Source organism: Phocoena phocoena, chromosome 8 (assembly GCF_963924675.1).
Source record: "Phocoena phocoena chromosome 8, mPhoPho1.1, whole genome shotgun sequence".
Classification (NCBI taxonomy): Eukaryota; Metazoa; Chordata; class Mammalia; order Artiodactyla; family Phocoenidae; genus Phocoena; species Phocoena phocoena.
Window position 1 is genome coordinate 62,337,493 of NC_089226.1, and position 17,556 is coordinate 62,355,048.

The 17,556-nt window shown below is 41.8% G+C and overlaps 1 protein-coding gene across 1 annotated transcript in view; it reads left to right on the forward strand.

Moving 5' to 3' along the window:
• The window catches only part of SYT9 (synaptotagmin 9), a 153,454-nt gene that overhangs the window by 40,389 nt on the left and 95,509 nt on the right, over positions 1–17,556 (forward strand). The window lies entirely within an intron of this gene.

The window sequence follows — 17,556 nt, forward strand, 5'->3', positions numbered from 1 at the left end:
GCCCAGGTGCAACAGGATTGGGAGGTCAGGGATTATGGACACAAGAATCAAAACCCAGTTCTTAGTGTTTGCAGCTCCAATCTCTACATAGCCTGAGCAGCCCCTGCTCCAACTCCTTGAGGCAGAGGGGTGATGGCAGTGTGAAGAGGCACTGGTCACACTGAAGAGGCTGCACTTTACAGATAGAAGGTGCAACAGAAAGTGTTCTCTCAATGCTAATTTTAGGCCAGCTGCTTCCTTAACATAGGCAGAATCGCCTGGGCAGCCTTCTGAGGAAAGGATCCGAGGGCCTGTATGGTGGGACCATTCAGGATGACTGTTTTCTATACTTCCCCGGCTTGACCAGTGCCTGCTTCACCTACACCCTACTCAGAGGACTGACCTTCCTACATACTTGGCCCGGGTGCTAGCTAATGATCATCCACAATAGCTTATCAAAGGGGCGGTGAGAGGCACGCCCCTCTGCTGGTTTCCCTGGTAACTGATGAGCCAACCCGATGTCAATCCTCCCTATAAGTGGTAATCCCCCACCACCACTCTGGCCCCTGGAGCCAAGCCTGACGCCATGACCTGCCCTCAGCCACAAACGGTGGGGAGTCACTCCAGGACCTTGCTTCAGACATGTAAGCTCCCCCTATCCGTTAAACCATTGATGTCCATCCATTAGAACATTGATGTCTCTGTTGCTGACTCTGGGTTCTTTCTTCAGTCTTGAAGCTGGGCAGGGACAGGCCTTGTAGGCCTGCGGGGTACAGCCCAACAGGGCAAGAGACACAGTCCTATTAAATATGCTCCTCCTCTTATGTCAATTGCAAGGAAAATGCAGTTATGCCATTTGCCAATTACCATGCCTTAATTCATTTTACCAGTCCATGGGCTTCTTAGAGTTAAGGTCGTAGAGTGCTCTGTTTACTTGGCTCAGTACCTTAATAATGGTATGGCTCCTGCAGGCCCAAGTTAATGCTCCTTAATCCTTGCAATTTGCACTAGGAGCCAGTATTTTTCCATGAGCTTAGAGAAACTCATGTCTGCTGCAAGAATGAAAATCAAGAATGGCCCTAAAACATAGCCTCCAGTTGGAGAGCACCCATTGGCTTGTGGTCACTAATAGGAGTTATTACAATGGCTTTAGCTCTAGACAGACATTGCTGTGAATTCAAGGTCATTTGGCAGTTTCATGGGAACCACAGAATGTGAGAGCCATTCCCAGGCCCTTTAGAATAGATGAGGAAGACCATACAGGGGCAGTGACTTACCCAAGGTCACAAAATATAAATGGTGGCAAAGCTGGTCCATGAGCCCTTGGAACATGCCAGGTCTTTACTGGGGCCTCCATGTACAGTTGAGCAAGTTGTGTCCTCTGCAACATGGGGGCCATATGCAGAAGCCATGGCCTTCCCTTCTGGTGAAGGCTTTTGACCACCAAGTGACCAATGCCCAAGTGACCTGGGTTTTACCTTTGTGTAAGAGAAGTGGTTATAAGAGGACCTGGCTCACTCCTATTTTATGGGACACCTTCTCTGAACCCCACATTGGGTTACATATCCCTCATTTCTTGGTTTCAGTAGCACTTTGAATTGTAAATAGCATTACTAAAAGGACTAGTGGCTCCTTGAGGGCAGGGCCTAGTCTTATTTATTTTGTACCCCTGGTTTGGTCCTTAGCAAATATCAGGTGTTCCGTAGAAGCTTCTCTTGTTCTCAGTAATTCAGCTCAATAAGCACCATTTGGGGCCTAACGTTTGCTTGTTACCAGCCCATTTCATAAGGCTGTGGGAAGCCTCGCTATTCACTAACCATGGTGACCACTTCTGGGCAGTGAGAATAAGTCTAAATATGGAGTGGCTGAGTCCTGAGACACCTCATGAAAAAAAACCAAAAAACAGTAACTTAAATTTATTGACTGCCAGTACCTTTCTAAGCACTCAGTACAACTCCAAGAGGTAAATATTATTAATATCCCAACGTTACTATGAGAAAACAAGATGCTGAGAGATTTATCTCATGTTGCACAACTGATGTTGGGCTGCAAGACCTTGACTGTGTGTTTCTAGAACTTGTGTTTCTAACTACTGTGCTTTGGTGCCTACAGTGTAATTAGAGCAAGGTCTCTGCAAGATCGCATCTCCCAGACAACTTAGTTCAGTCATTTAAACACCAAAGCGTCTAATTGTAGCCTAGCATCTATTACATACTTCCTATCCAAGATAAGGGTCACCCTCTGGGCTATTGAGGTGTGTGTGGGGCTGAGTTCCCCTTCACTGGATAACTCCAGAGTTCTGTGATTTTTTTAATGCAAAAGTTTTATTATTGTTATTATTACCTTTTAAAATTGCAAAGTAATACGTGTTCATTGTATTAAGTTTAAAAAAATACAGAAAATAATGTATTCAGTGAAGGTCTCGTGGTCACATGGAAGGGACTGTTGATGAAGGAATTCTGACATAGATAGTTCTGGATGATCTTTAAGGTTTCTTCTAATACAGTGTTTCCACATTGATTCAGTTTCCTGAAACACCTGACATCTCATCGTCAGAGCTGTCTGGTCTTGGCTGTTTCCTCTATCTAATTATATTACCGCTTTCCCTACAAGGTACCATGTGATATCTTCAAGTTCTCCATAACCTGATTGTCTAACTAAATTTCCCAGTGTTGTCTTTTTTAGGCCCCCAAGGCACAATTGTTTTAGGATCAGGAGAGCATCTTGTGTTCTGAACTCATATATATAATGTTTACTTGCTCTTGTTTAGTCAGTGTTCTCTATAGACCATCGGCATCAGATAAATCTGAGATCTGAGATGCTTGTTAAAAATGGAGATTAAGGGACTCTCACCCAAGACATATTAAATAAGAATGTCTTAAGACTGAAGTCAGAAATCAACATTTTTCCCCAACCAAAACATGTTTTGTTTCGTGTTAAGAAATTGTCAAACATATTCAGAAGTAGAGAGAATAATATAATAAGCCCCATGTACTCATTATTCAGCTTCAACAAGTATTAACCCATGGTCAATCTTGTTTCATCTATAATTTGAAGCAAATTCCGGGCATGATATCATTTGAATGTTTCCATATCTATACAACATAACCACAATACAATTATCATATCTAAAAGTAAATAATCATCTCTAACAGCATTACATTTCTGGTCCAGATTTTCCTTGTCTCATAAATTTTCTTAATTGTGTAGTGTTTTAGATGCCGAATCATGTCATGGGTTATATTTCTTCCTTTTCTATGATAAGGGGGTTGCTGGGAGCCAATTCTGTAGCCGCCTCTGGCAACTTTACAAGGCCTCATGTTTGCATTTTGGCTATTTACCTTCCCCCTGACTTCACCTTCATTTTAATTTTATTTTTCTTTGTCCCTGATTTCCTTGGGAAGTTTCTCCTACTTTGCTGCATTGTATTTTAAAGCTGCCTCAAATCCTTTTGCAAAAAGATAAGTCATATGTTAGCGAACATATCAGTGATCTTGAGCCACTGGCCTTACTTCATTTTGCACCATTCTTTTAGACCAGCTCCTATCATCCCAGCTTCTGACAATGAGTTTCCTCTCCCTTTTCATGTCCCATCCACCTCACTCTCAATGCTCAGCACCGCTTTTCCAGCTCTGATCTTTTTTGCTTCCCTCCTCAATTGTGATTCCAGGTTTACCTTGGCTGCCCTGGAAACACCTTGATCCATTCTGAGCATCCACACTGCTCCTCTCTGCTGTCACCATAAGTTTCCTGTGGGCGTGAAAGGACTAGACACAGACACCAAATCTTTAGGTTCCAGCATAATCCCTTTGAGAATTCCAGTCTTCTGGGACATCACAGGGTTGGAAGAGCAGTTGAAGGGGGAGAGCTCAGGACAGGAAGGCTGGGGTGGGAATCAGAAATGTCTTCTATTTTCCTGTTTTGCCCTGAGCTATATTGTTGCCGTAAGAAGTAGAAGTGGGGCAGGACTGACATCCAGGGGACTAGGACAGTGGTTCCCAATTTTTGCTTCCTTATTTATCCAGGACAAAGTTCTCACAACTCTGAAGCAATTGACAAAATAAGGACAGTGTAATGGTTTTATTCATAAAGCTCAATATAGTATTTTAAGGGAATGTCATTTGGTGTTAAAACAACCTTTCTTATATGAAATGAGTGCGGTAGTAAAGACTTATTTGTTTTAAAGTCTGTGTTAGCAAAGTAAAAAGTTGATAGCCTGTGTCAGTCTGTTGATATTTTGTTCATAAATCTAAAAGTCTGAACAAAGATGAGCAGACAAGAGTAGATGTCTTTTATGGGTTTGATTTGGAAGGAAAACGGTGCTGGGGAACTGAGATTATCATTATTATAATGACTATCATGATTTTTATTCTTTTTGTTCCTCACAAACAAGGAGCAGCATTAAATAAGGACTGTTTTCAGCAATGTTTGGGGATTACAGACCCAAGTTCACCTGAATGTGCTAAACCACATATACTTCATGTACTACAGCAGCTTCAAAAATGTTTTTCATTTTTTTCTCAGTAATACTAGCTCATTGTAAAAAGTTAACACAGAAGTGAAAGTCCCTTCTATTTTCATCCCAACAGAAATGGTTTGCTCTATCTCCACATGGCTTTTAATGTAAAAATAATTTTAGCGTAAAACAGCAATATATAGAGTACAATCTATAAAAATACTGAGTAACTATGCTGTACATCTGAAACTAATATATTTTAAATCATATTTCGATTTTATAAACACATCTATATATATATTGATATTATCTATCAACTATAGACAATTTCTCTTGTTCCCTCATTTTGGAAGGCAACCTGTAACCTTTTCTTCAGCTTCTTTCCTCTTTCTACCTCTTAATTTTTGACATCACTTTTATTAATTTTAAACTGTCAAAGTTGGAAACATTTACACTCTCTTCTACAACTATACTTAAGTCCTCCATGCTTCATCTATTGCTTGATTCTAAGAGTTGAGAATCAATAAATGGTGTCTGTGTTATTATGAACATAAAATTTTATTTAGTGCAGAATCAAGAGGTATACTTTGTCGAAGTATATGTGAAAAATAATACTATGATTATTTTTCCCTTAAAAATTTCCTCCTGGGATTCCTAATTTCTCTCCTTTTTTATGCTATTTTAAGACAATTGATGATGTTATTAAAAACTAAACCCTCCATCTTGTCATTTTTATCTTTTCAAATCCTTTTTATCTGAGGAGGACTCCTTTCTAGAACGCAGTCTTCCTGTTCTAGGCTGCCCTGGCTCCTCTCCAGGCCTGCCGCTCAGCTTTCTTGCAGGGACTTCCTTCACTGGTCTTCTGAGAGGAGTGCAATTTTCCCTGTACACTATGTCTGTTATCTCATTTTATTTTTAATTTTTGAATTTTATTTTATTATTTATTTATTTTATTTTATTTTATTTATTTATTTTTTATACAGCAGTTTCTTATCAGTCATCAGTTGTATACACATGAGTGGATACATGTCAATCCCAATCTCCCAATTCATCACACCACCCCCCCACCCCCCCACAGCTTTCCCCCCTTGGTGTCCATACGTTTATTCTCTACATCTGTGTCTCCATTTCTGCCGTGCAAACCAGTTCATCTGTACCATTTTTCTAGATTCCACATATATGCGTTAGTATACGATATTTGTTTTTCTCCTTTGGACTTACTTCACTCTGTATGACAGTCTCTAGATCCATCCACGTCTCTACAAAAGCCCCAGTTTCGTTCCTTTTGATGGCTGAGTAGTATTCCATTGTATATATGTACCTCATTTTCTTTACCTATTCGTCTGACAATGTGCATTTAGGTTGCTTCCATGACCTGGCTATTGTAAATAGTGCTGCAGTGAACATTGGGGTGCATGTGTCTTTTTGACTTATGGTTTTCTCTGGGTATATGCCCAGTAGTGGGATTGCTGGATCATATGGTAATTCTATTTTTACTTTTCTAAGGAACCTCCATACTGTTCTCCATAGTGGCTGTACCTACATTCCCACCAACAGTGCAAGAGGGTTTCCTTTTCTCCACACCCTCTCCAGCATCTTTTGTTTGTAGATTTTCTGATGATGACCATTTCAACCAGTGTGAGGTGACACCTCATTGTAGTTTTGATTTGCATTTCTCTAATAATTAATGATGCTGAGCAGCTTTTCATGTGCCTCTTGCCATCTGTATGTCTTCTTTGGAGAGATGTTTATTTAGGTCTTCTGCCCATTTCCTGATTGGGTTGTTTGTTTTTTTGATATTGAGCTGCATGAGCTGTTTATATATTTTGGAGTTTTTTTTTTTTCTCTTTTTACATCTTTATTGGAGTATAATTGCTTTACAATGGTGTGTTAGTTTCTGCTTTATAACAAAGTGAATCAGTTATACATATACATATGTTCCCATATCTCTTCCCTCTTGCGTCTCCCTCCCTCCCTATATTTTGGAGTTTAATCCTTTGTCCGTTGCTTCGTTTGCAAATATTTTTTCGCATTCTGAGGGTTGTGTTTTCTTCTTGTTTGTAGTTTCCTTTGCTGTGGAAAGGCTTTTAAGTTTCATTAGGTCCCATTTGTTTATTTCTGTTTTTATTTCCATTACTGTAGAAGGTGGATCAAAAAAGATCTTGCTGTGGTTTATGTCAAAGAGTGTTCTTCCTTTGTTTTTCTCTAAGAGTTTTATAGTGTCTGGTCTTACATTTAGGTCTTTAATCCATTTTGAGTTTACTTTTGTGTATCGTGTTGGGGAGGGTTCTAATTTCATTCTCTTACATGTCCAGTTTTCCCAGCATCACTTATTGAAGAGACTGTCTTTTCTCCATTGTATATCCTTGCCTCCTTTGTCATAGATTAGTTGACCATAGGTGCGTGGGTTTATATCTGGGCTTTCTATCCTGTTCCATGGATTTATATTTCTGTTTTTGTGCCAGTACCATATTGTCTTGATTAATGTAGCTTTGTAGTATAGTCTGAAGTCAGGGAGTCTGATTCCTCCAGCTCCATTTTTTTCCCTCAAGACTGCTTTGGCTATTTGGGGTCTTTTGTGTCTCCATACAAACTTTAAGATTTTTTGTTCTAGTTCTGTGAAAAATGCCATTGGTAGTTTGTTAGGGATTGCATTGAATCTGTAGATTGCTTTGGGTAGTATAGTCATTTTCACAATGTTGATTCTTCCAATCCAAGATCATGGTATATCTCTCCATCTGTTTGTGTCATCTTTGATTTCTTTCATCAGTGTCTTACAGTTTTCTAACTACAGGTCTTTTACCTCCTTAGGTAAGTTTATACCTATGTATTTTATTCTTTTTGTTGCATTGGTGAATGGGATTGTTTCCTTAATTTCTCTTTCTGATCTTTTGTTGTTAGTGTGTAGGAATGCAAGAGTTTCTGTGCATTAATTTTGTATCCTGCAACTTTACCAGATTCATCGATTAGCTCCAGTAGTTTTCTGGTGGCATGTTCAGGATTCTTTTTGTATAGTGTCTTGTCATTTGCAAACAGTGACAGTTTTACTTCTTCTTTTCCAATTTGTATTCCTTTTATTTCTTTTTCTTCTCTGATTGCTGTGGCTAGGACTTCCAAAACTACGTTGAATAATAGTGGTGAGAGTGGACATCCTTGTCTTGTTCTTGATCTTAGAGGAAATGCTTTCAGTTTTTCACCACTGAGAATGATGTTTGCTGTGGGTTTGTCGTATATGGTCTTTATTATGTTGAGGTCGGTTCCCTCTATGCCCACTTTCTGGAGAGTTTTTATCCTAAAAGGGTGTTGAATTTTGTCAAAAGCTTTTTCTGCATCTATTGAGATGATCATATGGTTTTTATTCTTCAATTTGTTAATATGGTGTATCACATTGATTGATTTGCGTATATTGAAGAATCCTTGCATCCCTGGGATAAACCCCACTTGATCATGGTGTATGATCCTTTTAATGTGTTGTTGGATTCTGTTTGCTAGTATTTTGTTGAGGATATTTGCATCTGTATTCATCAGTGTTACTGGTTTGTAATTTTCTTTTTTTGTAGTATCTCTGTATGGTTTTGGTATCAGGGTAATAGTGGCCTCGTAGAATGAGTTTGGGAGTGTTCCTTCCTCTGCAATTTTTTGGAAGAGTTTGAGAAGGATGGGTGCTAGCTCTTCTCTAACTGTTTGATAGCATTCACCTGTGAAGCCGTCTGGTCCTGGACTTTTGTTTGTTGGAAGAGTTTTAATCATCACAGTTTCAGTTTCATTACCTGTGATTGGTCTGTTCATATTTTCTATTTCTTCCTAGTTCAGAAGGTTATACCTTTCTAAGATTTTGTCCATTTCTTCCAGGTTGTCCATTTTATTGGCATAGAGTTGCTTGTAGTAATATCTTAGGATGTTTTGTATTTCTGCGTTGTCCGTTGTAACTTCTCCTCTTTCATTTCTAATTTTATTCATTTGAGTCCTCTCCCTCTTTTTCTTGATGAGTCTGGCTAAAGGTTTATCAATTTTTTTCTTTCTTTCATTTGCGGTACGCGGGCCTCTCACTGTTGTGGCCTCTCCCATTGCGGAGCACAGGCTCTGGACGCGCAGGCTCAGCGGCCGTGGCTCACGGGCCCAGCTGCTCCACGGCACGTGGGGTCTTCCTGGACCGGGGCACGAACCTGTGTCCCCTGCATCGGCAGGCGGACTTTCAACCACTGCGCCACCAAGGAAGCCCAGGTTTATCAATTTTATCTTCTCAAAGAACCAGCTTTTAGTTTTATTGATCTTTGCTATTGTTTTCTTTGTTTCAATTTCATTTATTTCTGCTCTGATCTTTATGATTTCTTTCCTCATACTAACTTCGGGTTTTGTTTGTTCTTCTTTCTCTAGTTCCCTTAGGTGTAAGGCTTGATAGTTGAGATTTTTCTTGTTTCTTGAGGTAGGATTGTATTGTTATAAACTTATAACTGCTTTTGCTGCATCCCGTAGATTTTGGCTCGCTGTGTTTTCGTTGTCATTTGTCTCTAGGTATTTCTTGATTTGCTCTTTGATTTCTTCAGTGATCTCTTGGTTATTAAGTAACGTATTGTTTAGCCTCCATGTGTTTGTATTTTTTATGTTTTTTTCCCTATAATTGATTTCTAATCTCATAGTGTTGTGGTCGGAAAAGATGCTTGATATGATTTCAGTTTTCTTAAATTTACCAAGCTCGAGTTGTGACCCAAGATGTCATCTATCCTGGAGAATGTTCCGTGCAGTTGAGAAGAAAGTGTAATCTGCTGTTTTTGGATGGAATGTCCTATAAATAACAATTAAATCTATCTGGTCTGCTGTGTCATTTAAAGCTTATGTCTCTTTATTAATTTTCTGTCTGGATGATCTGTCCGTTGGTGTAAGTGAGGTGTTAAAGTCCCCCACTATTATTGTGTTACTGTCGATTTCCTCTTTTATAGCTGTTAGCAGTTGCCTTATGTATTGAGGTGCTCCTATATTGGGTGCATATATTTATAATTGTATATGTTCTTCTTGGAGTGATCCCTTGATCATTATGTAGTGTCCTTCCTTGTCTCTTGTGACATTCTTTATTTTAAGGTCTATTTTATCTGATATGAGTACTGCTACTCCAGCTTTATTTTGATTTCCATTGAATCTTTTTCCATCCCCTCACTTTCAGTCTGTATGTGTCCCTAGGTCTGAAGTGGGTCTCTTGTAGACAGCATATATATGGGTCTTGTTTTTGTATCCATTCAGCAAGCCTGTGTCTTTTGGTTGGAGCATTTAATCCATTCACATTTAAGGTAATTATCGATATGTATGTTCCTATTACCATTTTCTTAATTCTTATGGATTTGTTCTTGTAGGTCTTTTTCTTCTATTGTGTTTCCCACTTAGGGAAGTTCCTTTAGCATTTGTTGTAAAGCTGGTTTGGTGGAGCTCAATTCTTTTAGCCTTTGCCTGTCTGTAAAGCTTTTGATTTCTCCATCGTATCTGAATGAGATCCTTGCTGGGTAGAGTAATCTTGGTGGTAGGTTCTTCCCTTTCGTCACTTTAAATATATCGTGCCACTCCTTTCTGGCTTGTAGTGTTTCTGCTGTTAACCTTATGGGAGTTCCCTTGTATGTTACTTGTCATTTTTCCCTTGTTGCTTTCCATAATTTTCTTTGTCTTTAATTTTTGTCAATTTGATTACTATTTGTCTCGGTGTGTTTCTCCTTGGGTTTATCCTGCCTGGGACTCTCTGCGCTTCCTGGACTTGTGTGGCTATTTCCTTTCCCATGTTAGGGACATTTCCAACTGTAATCTCTTCAAATATTTTCTCAGGTCCTTTTTCTCTCTCTTCTCCTTCTGGGGCCCCTATAATGCGAATGTTGTTGGGTTCAGTGTTGTCCCAGAGGTCTCTTAGGCTGTCTTCATTTGTTTTCATTCTTTTTTCTTTATTCTGTTCCATGGCAGTGAATTCAACCATTCTGTCTTCCAGGTCACTTATCCATTCTTCTGCCTCAGTTATTCTTCTATTGATTCTTTCTAGTGTATTTTTCATTTCAGTTATTGTATTGTTCATCTCTGTTTGTTCTTTAATTCTTCTAGTTCTTTGTTAAACATTTCTTGCATCTTCTCGATCTTTGCCTCCATTCTTTTTCCAAGGTCCTGGATCATCTTCACTATCATTATTTTGAATTCTTTTTCTGGAAGGTTGCCTATCTCCACTTCATTTAGTTTTTTTTTCTGGGGTTTTATCTTGTTCCTTCATCTGGTACATAGTCCTCTGCCTTTTCATTTTGTCTGTCTTTCTGCAAATGTGGTTTTCATTCCACAGGCTGCAGAATTGTAGTTCTTCTTGCTTCTGCTGTCTACCCTGTGGTGGATGAGGCTATCTAAGAGGCTTTTGCAAGCTTCCTGATGGGAGGTACTGGTGTTGGGTAGAGCTGGGTGTTGCTGTGGTGGGCAGAGCTCAGTAAAACTTTAATCTGCTTGTCTGCTAATGGGTGAGGCTGGGTTCCCTCCCTGTTGGTTGTTTGGCCTAAGGTGACCCAACACTGGAGCCTTCCTGGGCTCTTTGGCTGTTTGGTGGGGCTAATAGCAGACTCTGGGAGGACTCACACCAAGAGTACTTCCCAGAACTTCTGCTTCCATTGTCCTTGTCCCCACGGTGAGCCACAGCCACCCCCCACCTCTGCAGGAGACCCTCCACAACACTAGCAGGTAGATCTGGTTCAGTCTCTTATGGCGTCACTGCTCCTTCCCCTGGGTCCTGATGCGCACACAACTTTGTGTGTGCCCTCCAAGAGTGGAGTCTCTGTTTCTCCCAGTCCTGTTGAAGTCCTGCAGTCAAATCCCGCTAGCCTTCAAAGTCTGATTCTCTAGGAATTCCTCCTCCCGTTGCCAGACCCCCAGGTTGGGAAGCCTGACGTGGGGCTCAGAACCTTCCCTCCAGTGGGTGGACTTCTGTGGTATAAATGTTCTCCAGCTGGTGAGTCACCCACCCAGCAGTTATGGGATTTGATTTTACTGTGGCTGCGCCCCTCCTATCGTCTCATTGCGGCTTCTCCTTTGTCTTTGGATGTGGGATTTCTTTTTTGGTGAGTTCCAGTGTCTTCCTGTCGATGATTGTTCAGCAGTTATTTGTGATTCCGGTGCTCTTGCAAGAGGGAGTGTTCTATCTCATTTTAATCTCACACATTCATCCTCAAATAACTTCCTATGATAGGTGCCTGGAGAGTAATCTTTCTGACTTCTTGTAAGTCTGAAAGTGACTTTTTTGGCCCTCACACTTGATTGATAGTGTGTTTGGGTATAGAATTCTAACTTGATCATAATTTTTCCTCAGAAGTTTGCAGGCATTATTCCATTATCTATTTTTTAAGTCCAATGCCGGTATGGTTCTAATGTCTTTGAGTTCATATCATTTTTGGTCTCTTAAGCTTTTGTGATTTTTCTCTGATTTTTATGTTTGGAAATTTCACAATTTCCAAGGGGCCTAAGGTAGGGTTAGTTTACTATAGGTGCTCGGTGGACCCCTATCAATTGGTCCTTCAATTCTAGGGAATTTTTTTTTAATTGATGATTTTTACCTTCACCTTCTGTGTCCTAACCTTCTGGAAAACTTAGTTATTAGACTTCCTGGGTACATATTGTATAGCACATATTTGTTTTGCCTAAGTTTCCTGAATCTTTGGTTCCTATTCAGGTACATGTTCCCTGACTTTACCCTCTTTTGAGTTTTTTATTTGTTTTAGCAATCATGGGATTTTGTCCCTACGAAGCTTGTCTTATTTTATTCTCCATTCCATTTACTAGTCGTCCACCCTTATTTTATGGAAATACATTGTGGGAATTTCCTGTGAATGAAATGTTTTAAGAGCTCCTGTTTCCTTCCTGAGTTCTCTCTCTTTCCTCTGCGAACATTTTTTTTGCTTCTATATGGTAATGTTGCTGTAAGATTTCTCTATACGGCTAGTGATTCTTTGCAGTTTAGTCATATTTAATAATGAGGCAGTAGGAAAGCTGACCATAAGGCTGTGTATCTATGAGGGAGTGTTTACTTAAAGGGGATTATAAGGGGATTCCATTTTTTTTCAAGAATATGGAGGATTCTACTCTTGGGCACTAGTTCTCATACTAGTTGCCTTGGTTTCTCCCTAGCCAGACTGGACAGTATTTGGTGAAGATTTTCAGTCACTGCCCTCGTTTTCAGCTCAACATCTTAGTCTTAGCTGCTACGACATTGGAAATGTCTGTGTCCTGAGCCTGTGTGAGTTTAGCGGGCCAGGTTGCCTGCCCCTCAGGTGTATCTCCCTCTGCATTTTGCGGGGGGGGGGGGGGGGGCGGGGGGAGACCTGTGGCATCCTCTACCACAGCTCCATCCACATACTGTCTTTCAGAAAAAAAAATTTAAAACCTTGTTTGCTGATCATCCCATGCTATTTTCTTTGTGATTGTTTATACTTTTTATTTGTTTCATATTATTTAATGGGGGCAGGGTGTCAGGAAAGAGAGGATATATATGGATAAATATATATGCATATGCACCATTATGAATCACAGTCTCCCTTAAATATTTTATATACATATTTGCACCTATATTTCCTTATCAACATCGAGTTGAAGTATCTGTCATCTCTCCCTGCTCACAATGTAGGCCATTTAATTTGTTTTTACTTCCTTCCTCTTTCCATCTCCCACGTTTTGTTGAAATTGTTGGAATTTATGTGTATAGTTACCATTCCTTTGCTCTTTTAAGTGTTGCTTTCCTTAACAGTTTCATTAAACGTCATAACCTCAAAACCAGCAATTATTCAGATTTAATACACTTTTTACTATCTTCTTTGCTTATCACTAATTCTTGTGATACATAGTATGTAAGTACGTATCTTATCTAGAAAGCCCTTCCCTTCTTGGGTTCTCTATTCCGACATAAATTTGTATTTATTTGGAGAATTTCCGTAGCTTGTATTGCTGGCAAGGGTGAGTGAATGGTATATTTTCTGAGTCACTGATGGCTGAAAATGCCGTTCCTTTCTTCTTGTGATAATGTGGCTGGCTGTGGAATTCTAGGGCTACAGTCTCCTTTTCTTAGTTAGACCAGATGAGACCTCAGGCATGTCGGATTCTGGGTACTGCTGCAACCATGCTTCTCCCTCTTAGCCACTATTTTAAACATCTCACTGAGTGTAGGAATTAATTTGCCTCTCGTATTAATTTATGTCACGTGCCATTTATTCTGATGACTCAGCTTGATTGATTAGCCTCTTTCAAGTTGCTGATTTGGCCCATTTGTCCTATGATTTTGTCGTCATCAGTTTATACACTCCTCCCGTTGCTTCACAGTTCAGCGGGACAACTACTGTTCCTCTCTCCATATGCAGTGTAGGTGCTCAAGCTTTGTGCTCCTTGGGCAGTAATGTTGGTCATTCCAGAACAAGTCTTCAGGCTTGCAGGGATCCCTTGGAATCATAGGTGTCCAGCTGGGTGTCTGCTGGATCTAGGGGTGTCATGGTGTCTTGTGTCTGGTGTCCAGGGATAGTGCTGCAGTACCTCATGTCCTGTGGTGAGGGCTAGTAGCCAGCAGAAAAGGGTTCTGACGATCAGGTACCCCACTCCGCATCTTCCCTGGAGGGATGTTCTCCATGGCAGCGCTGGGTACGGTTTCATGCACTGCCACCCCCAACCAGCAACCCCTCTGGGGATCTGGATCACAACTGGGTTACCATTTGCCTCCTTTCATCCCCGAATCACCAGCTGGTTATTCTCTGGCCTCTTTGACAAAAGGACCAATTACACTTTTCTATTCTTCAGAAAAATATCTTTAGAATAATAACTTTTTGATGTCGCTATGTGCTGCGGTTTTTTCCATTTTTATTATAAAATATACATAAATGCCAAAGAATATACACACACATATATATATGTATAGCATACATGTAGTTTAAAGATCAATGATAAAACAATTGGCCATGTACCTACCACCTAACTTAAGCAAGAACTCCTTTTCTAAATAAAGCTATTTTGTGATTCTCAGTGGATTCTCCCACTCCCTTTCCTGAGGCTGTGGGTCTGAGGTGGGTGGTATGTGTGGCCTTAGTGACTCTGAAGCCACTTTCTAGTAATTCTTTCTGAAAAAAAGAGAAAAGTACAAATAGAGTGTGTAGAGGGCACCCTGAGCTGTAAGTTCCGACTGTTACGCTTAGTGGTTGGTGTGGCTGTGTGGGTCGCTGTTGGTTTCTCCTGGCAGGTGCTCCCTGGCCCCCTGCTCACCTACATGGCCCCTTTGTGTGAATGAGGAAAAGGCCTTCTTGCTATTTGCCAGACATTTTCTGTAGTAACTCTATGTACAAACATTTATCATGACTGTGAATGTGACTAGCGGCTCCTGGAGTGTACAGGCCATAGCCTTAACTCACAGTAAACCCAGAAGCGGTCACAGGGCCCTCCGGTGGGCTGCATCAGATGTACACTGAATGCCTGCTCAGACCAGACCCCTGCTCTCATGGATCCCCCATGACTGGACTTGGGAGCAAGGCGTTTTTGTGGGGTGTGAGCTGGGAGTCAGCTAACAAGCTGGAACCGTTCTTGAGCTGGGTCAGGGCCCTACGGTTACTAGCAGAAGTGGGCCCAGGATTTACCTTATTTTTAGCATGTTGCCAACGCCAAGTAAACCCTGAGAGGCCATGTTGTACCAAGCTGATGACTCCACAGCTCAGGGGGGATTCTAAATGCAGGGTGCCCGTAGTCCTGGACAGTCCTGGGTCAAGTCTCTTGTTGATGTGATTGTTGATACCGCCTCTTTTCCCTCTTAAAAGTATCTTAATCTTGGACAATAAATTATATGGTCATGTTTATTCGTCAACTTTTTGCCATGGTGACAACCGCCTTTGAGACCCTAGTGACTTAAATAAAACATCAACTATTTACGTTTTGCTCATGGATCTGTGGATCAGTTTCTGCCCTGCCCCAGTCCGTGTGTCAGGTTTAAGTGTGCTCCTCATTCTGGACTTTGGGCCTATGCCACAAGTCTTCCTTTATGGCACCCAGGCTGAAATATCAGCCCTATTTAAGACCTCTTCTTCTCACAGCAGAAGGTGGGAGCCCAAGAGTCCTCTGGTCCAAGGTGGCATGGGCCACATCTACTCATATTTCATTGACCAGAGCAAGTCACGTGGCCAAGACCAACATCAGGGGGTTTGGATTTATGCTCCTTCCTTGGAGGGGGCACTATGGTGTGGAAGAGTGAATATTTGGTAAATAATTATATGTAATTATCGCGTCACACTCCTGAACCTTACTGCCTTCTGCTGTATGCCTCCTCCAGCCTATGCTATTCTCCTAGTGGTGTCTGTGTCAGGACAGTGCTGAAGTGATTAACAGGATGTAGGGAGGGGGTTTTGCCTCTGTTTGGATTACGGAACGTATTAAGGGGTTTCGCTGTGTTGTGGCGCTCTCGTTGGAGGAGGTGGGGGCCGATGTTTGCTGTGGCAGCCTGATTAACTGGGAGGGGACTCCTGCTTCCCTGTGCCCCCAGTACTACCACCTGTCATGGAAGTTTTCACCGACAAATTTTCCATCCTGCTCTGTGAGCTCTCAGAACCACGTGGAACCTGTGGCCAAACCGTGCTGTCCTCCCCCTCAAGTTGGGGCTCCACGAGGTGTGATTTCTGGGGCCCTGTACTTTGCCCCCACTGACTCTGTTCCTTGTCCCCCATCCCTGCCCTTTTTGCTCTGCACTTGAGATAGTTAATTTTTATTTTTCCCTCAGTGTCCCTTCATTTGCCTGTCTTAAGTGTTCAGCCCTGATTGGCTTTTCCTTTAAAACAATCCCAGAAATTCCTCCGCATTACTCGTTCACCGATAGATAGAAGGTACCTGGACTTGCTTTCCATAGTCACATAGCTTGCATATCCCATTTCAGTGATATTTAAGGAGAGAAATGAGATAAGCAAAGATTTTGAGCTCAGTTACCCATGCTGAAGCTGGAACCCCCATGTTTCCAAACAGAAACATAATATTGTTTCGCCACAAGGGCAAGGATTGACTGGGAGGCGTAGAGGAGATACGGTAGATCCATCACCAGCCCTGGCAGCTGGCTTTCTGTCAAGAGCAATTTCTCATGAAGAAATTGTTTTATCATGTCATAAGAATGATCAAGTACCTTCAGAGTCATGTTGAAAAGCACACGGACAGTAGGGGGTCAGCTTGACTCTGTAGCTAAGGGACTTGCGGGACGGGTTCGCATGCGTAGGCCTCAGCAGAGGCGCAGCCTGCCTCATGTCATGGATTGTCGGTGTGCTGTGGATCGTTGAAATCGTGGCTGTTAGGTAACTGAGTCCTCATTTTCTCCTTCGCTAGAATATGAGTCTGTGAAGGTAGGAGTGTGTCTATCACGTTCTCCATGTGTCTCCAAAGCCTGGCACAGTCCCTGGCACGTAATGGACAGCCAGAAAACTTTGGCTGAAGCAGTACAAGTATTAATGATGGACAGTAAAGGCAGAACCTGGGGAGAATCCTTGGGGCTCCAGGATGTAATGGAGCCCATCAAGGGCAGTTAGGGGTGTCCTTTAAAGGGAGGAGTTTGTAGCACCACAGTGCCAGGAATGAGCTCAGGTCGGTGCCTCAGCTTCCCTGGCTCTACTGTAGGGCGGTGGAGGCCTCAAGAGGGTCGGGCTCTGTTCTGAGAGTTGGGTGCACAGCCACTGGACACTGCACTGCCATGGACCCTAGCTGAGGCCATGGGGCTGCGGTCTACGTAGCAGATGTTGCCCCCACCAGAACCCCACTCCGTTAACACTTGAGCACGTACCTGCTGACCTCCAAGGCCAGCCCTGCATTTATTTGAAATGTGGGAATTTTCTGGCCACAGAAACTTACTTTGCCACCCATGCTGCAGGTTAGAAATGCCCCTTGAGAGCTGCCCTCAAATCAATGACTGAAGGGGTGGATGTTATAAATAACCCAGTCCCCTGGTCTCTAGCGTGTGGAACCTCCCTAGCAGCTTAACCTCTGGCCTCCCACTGTGGTAACTGGCTTGATAAAGCCCCCCTTAACTGGCTGCTTTCTTACTCCCCTGGATCACTTCCCTACTCTCCTACCTGGATCACTTCCCTACTTCCCTACGTGTGTTTTCTTCACCTTCTAAATAA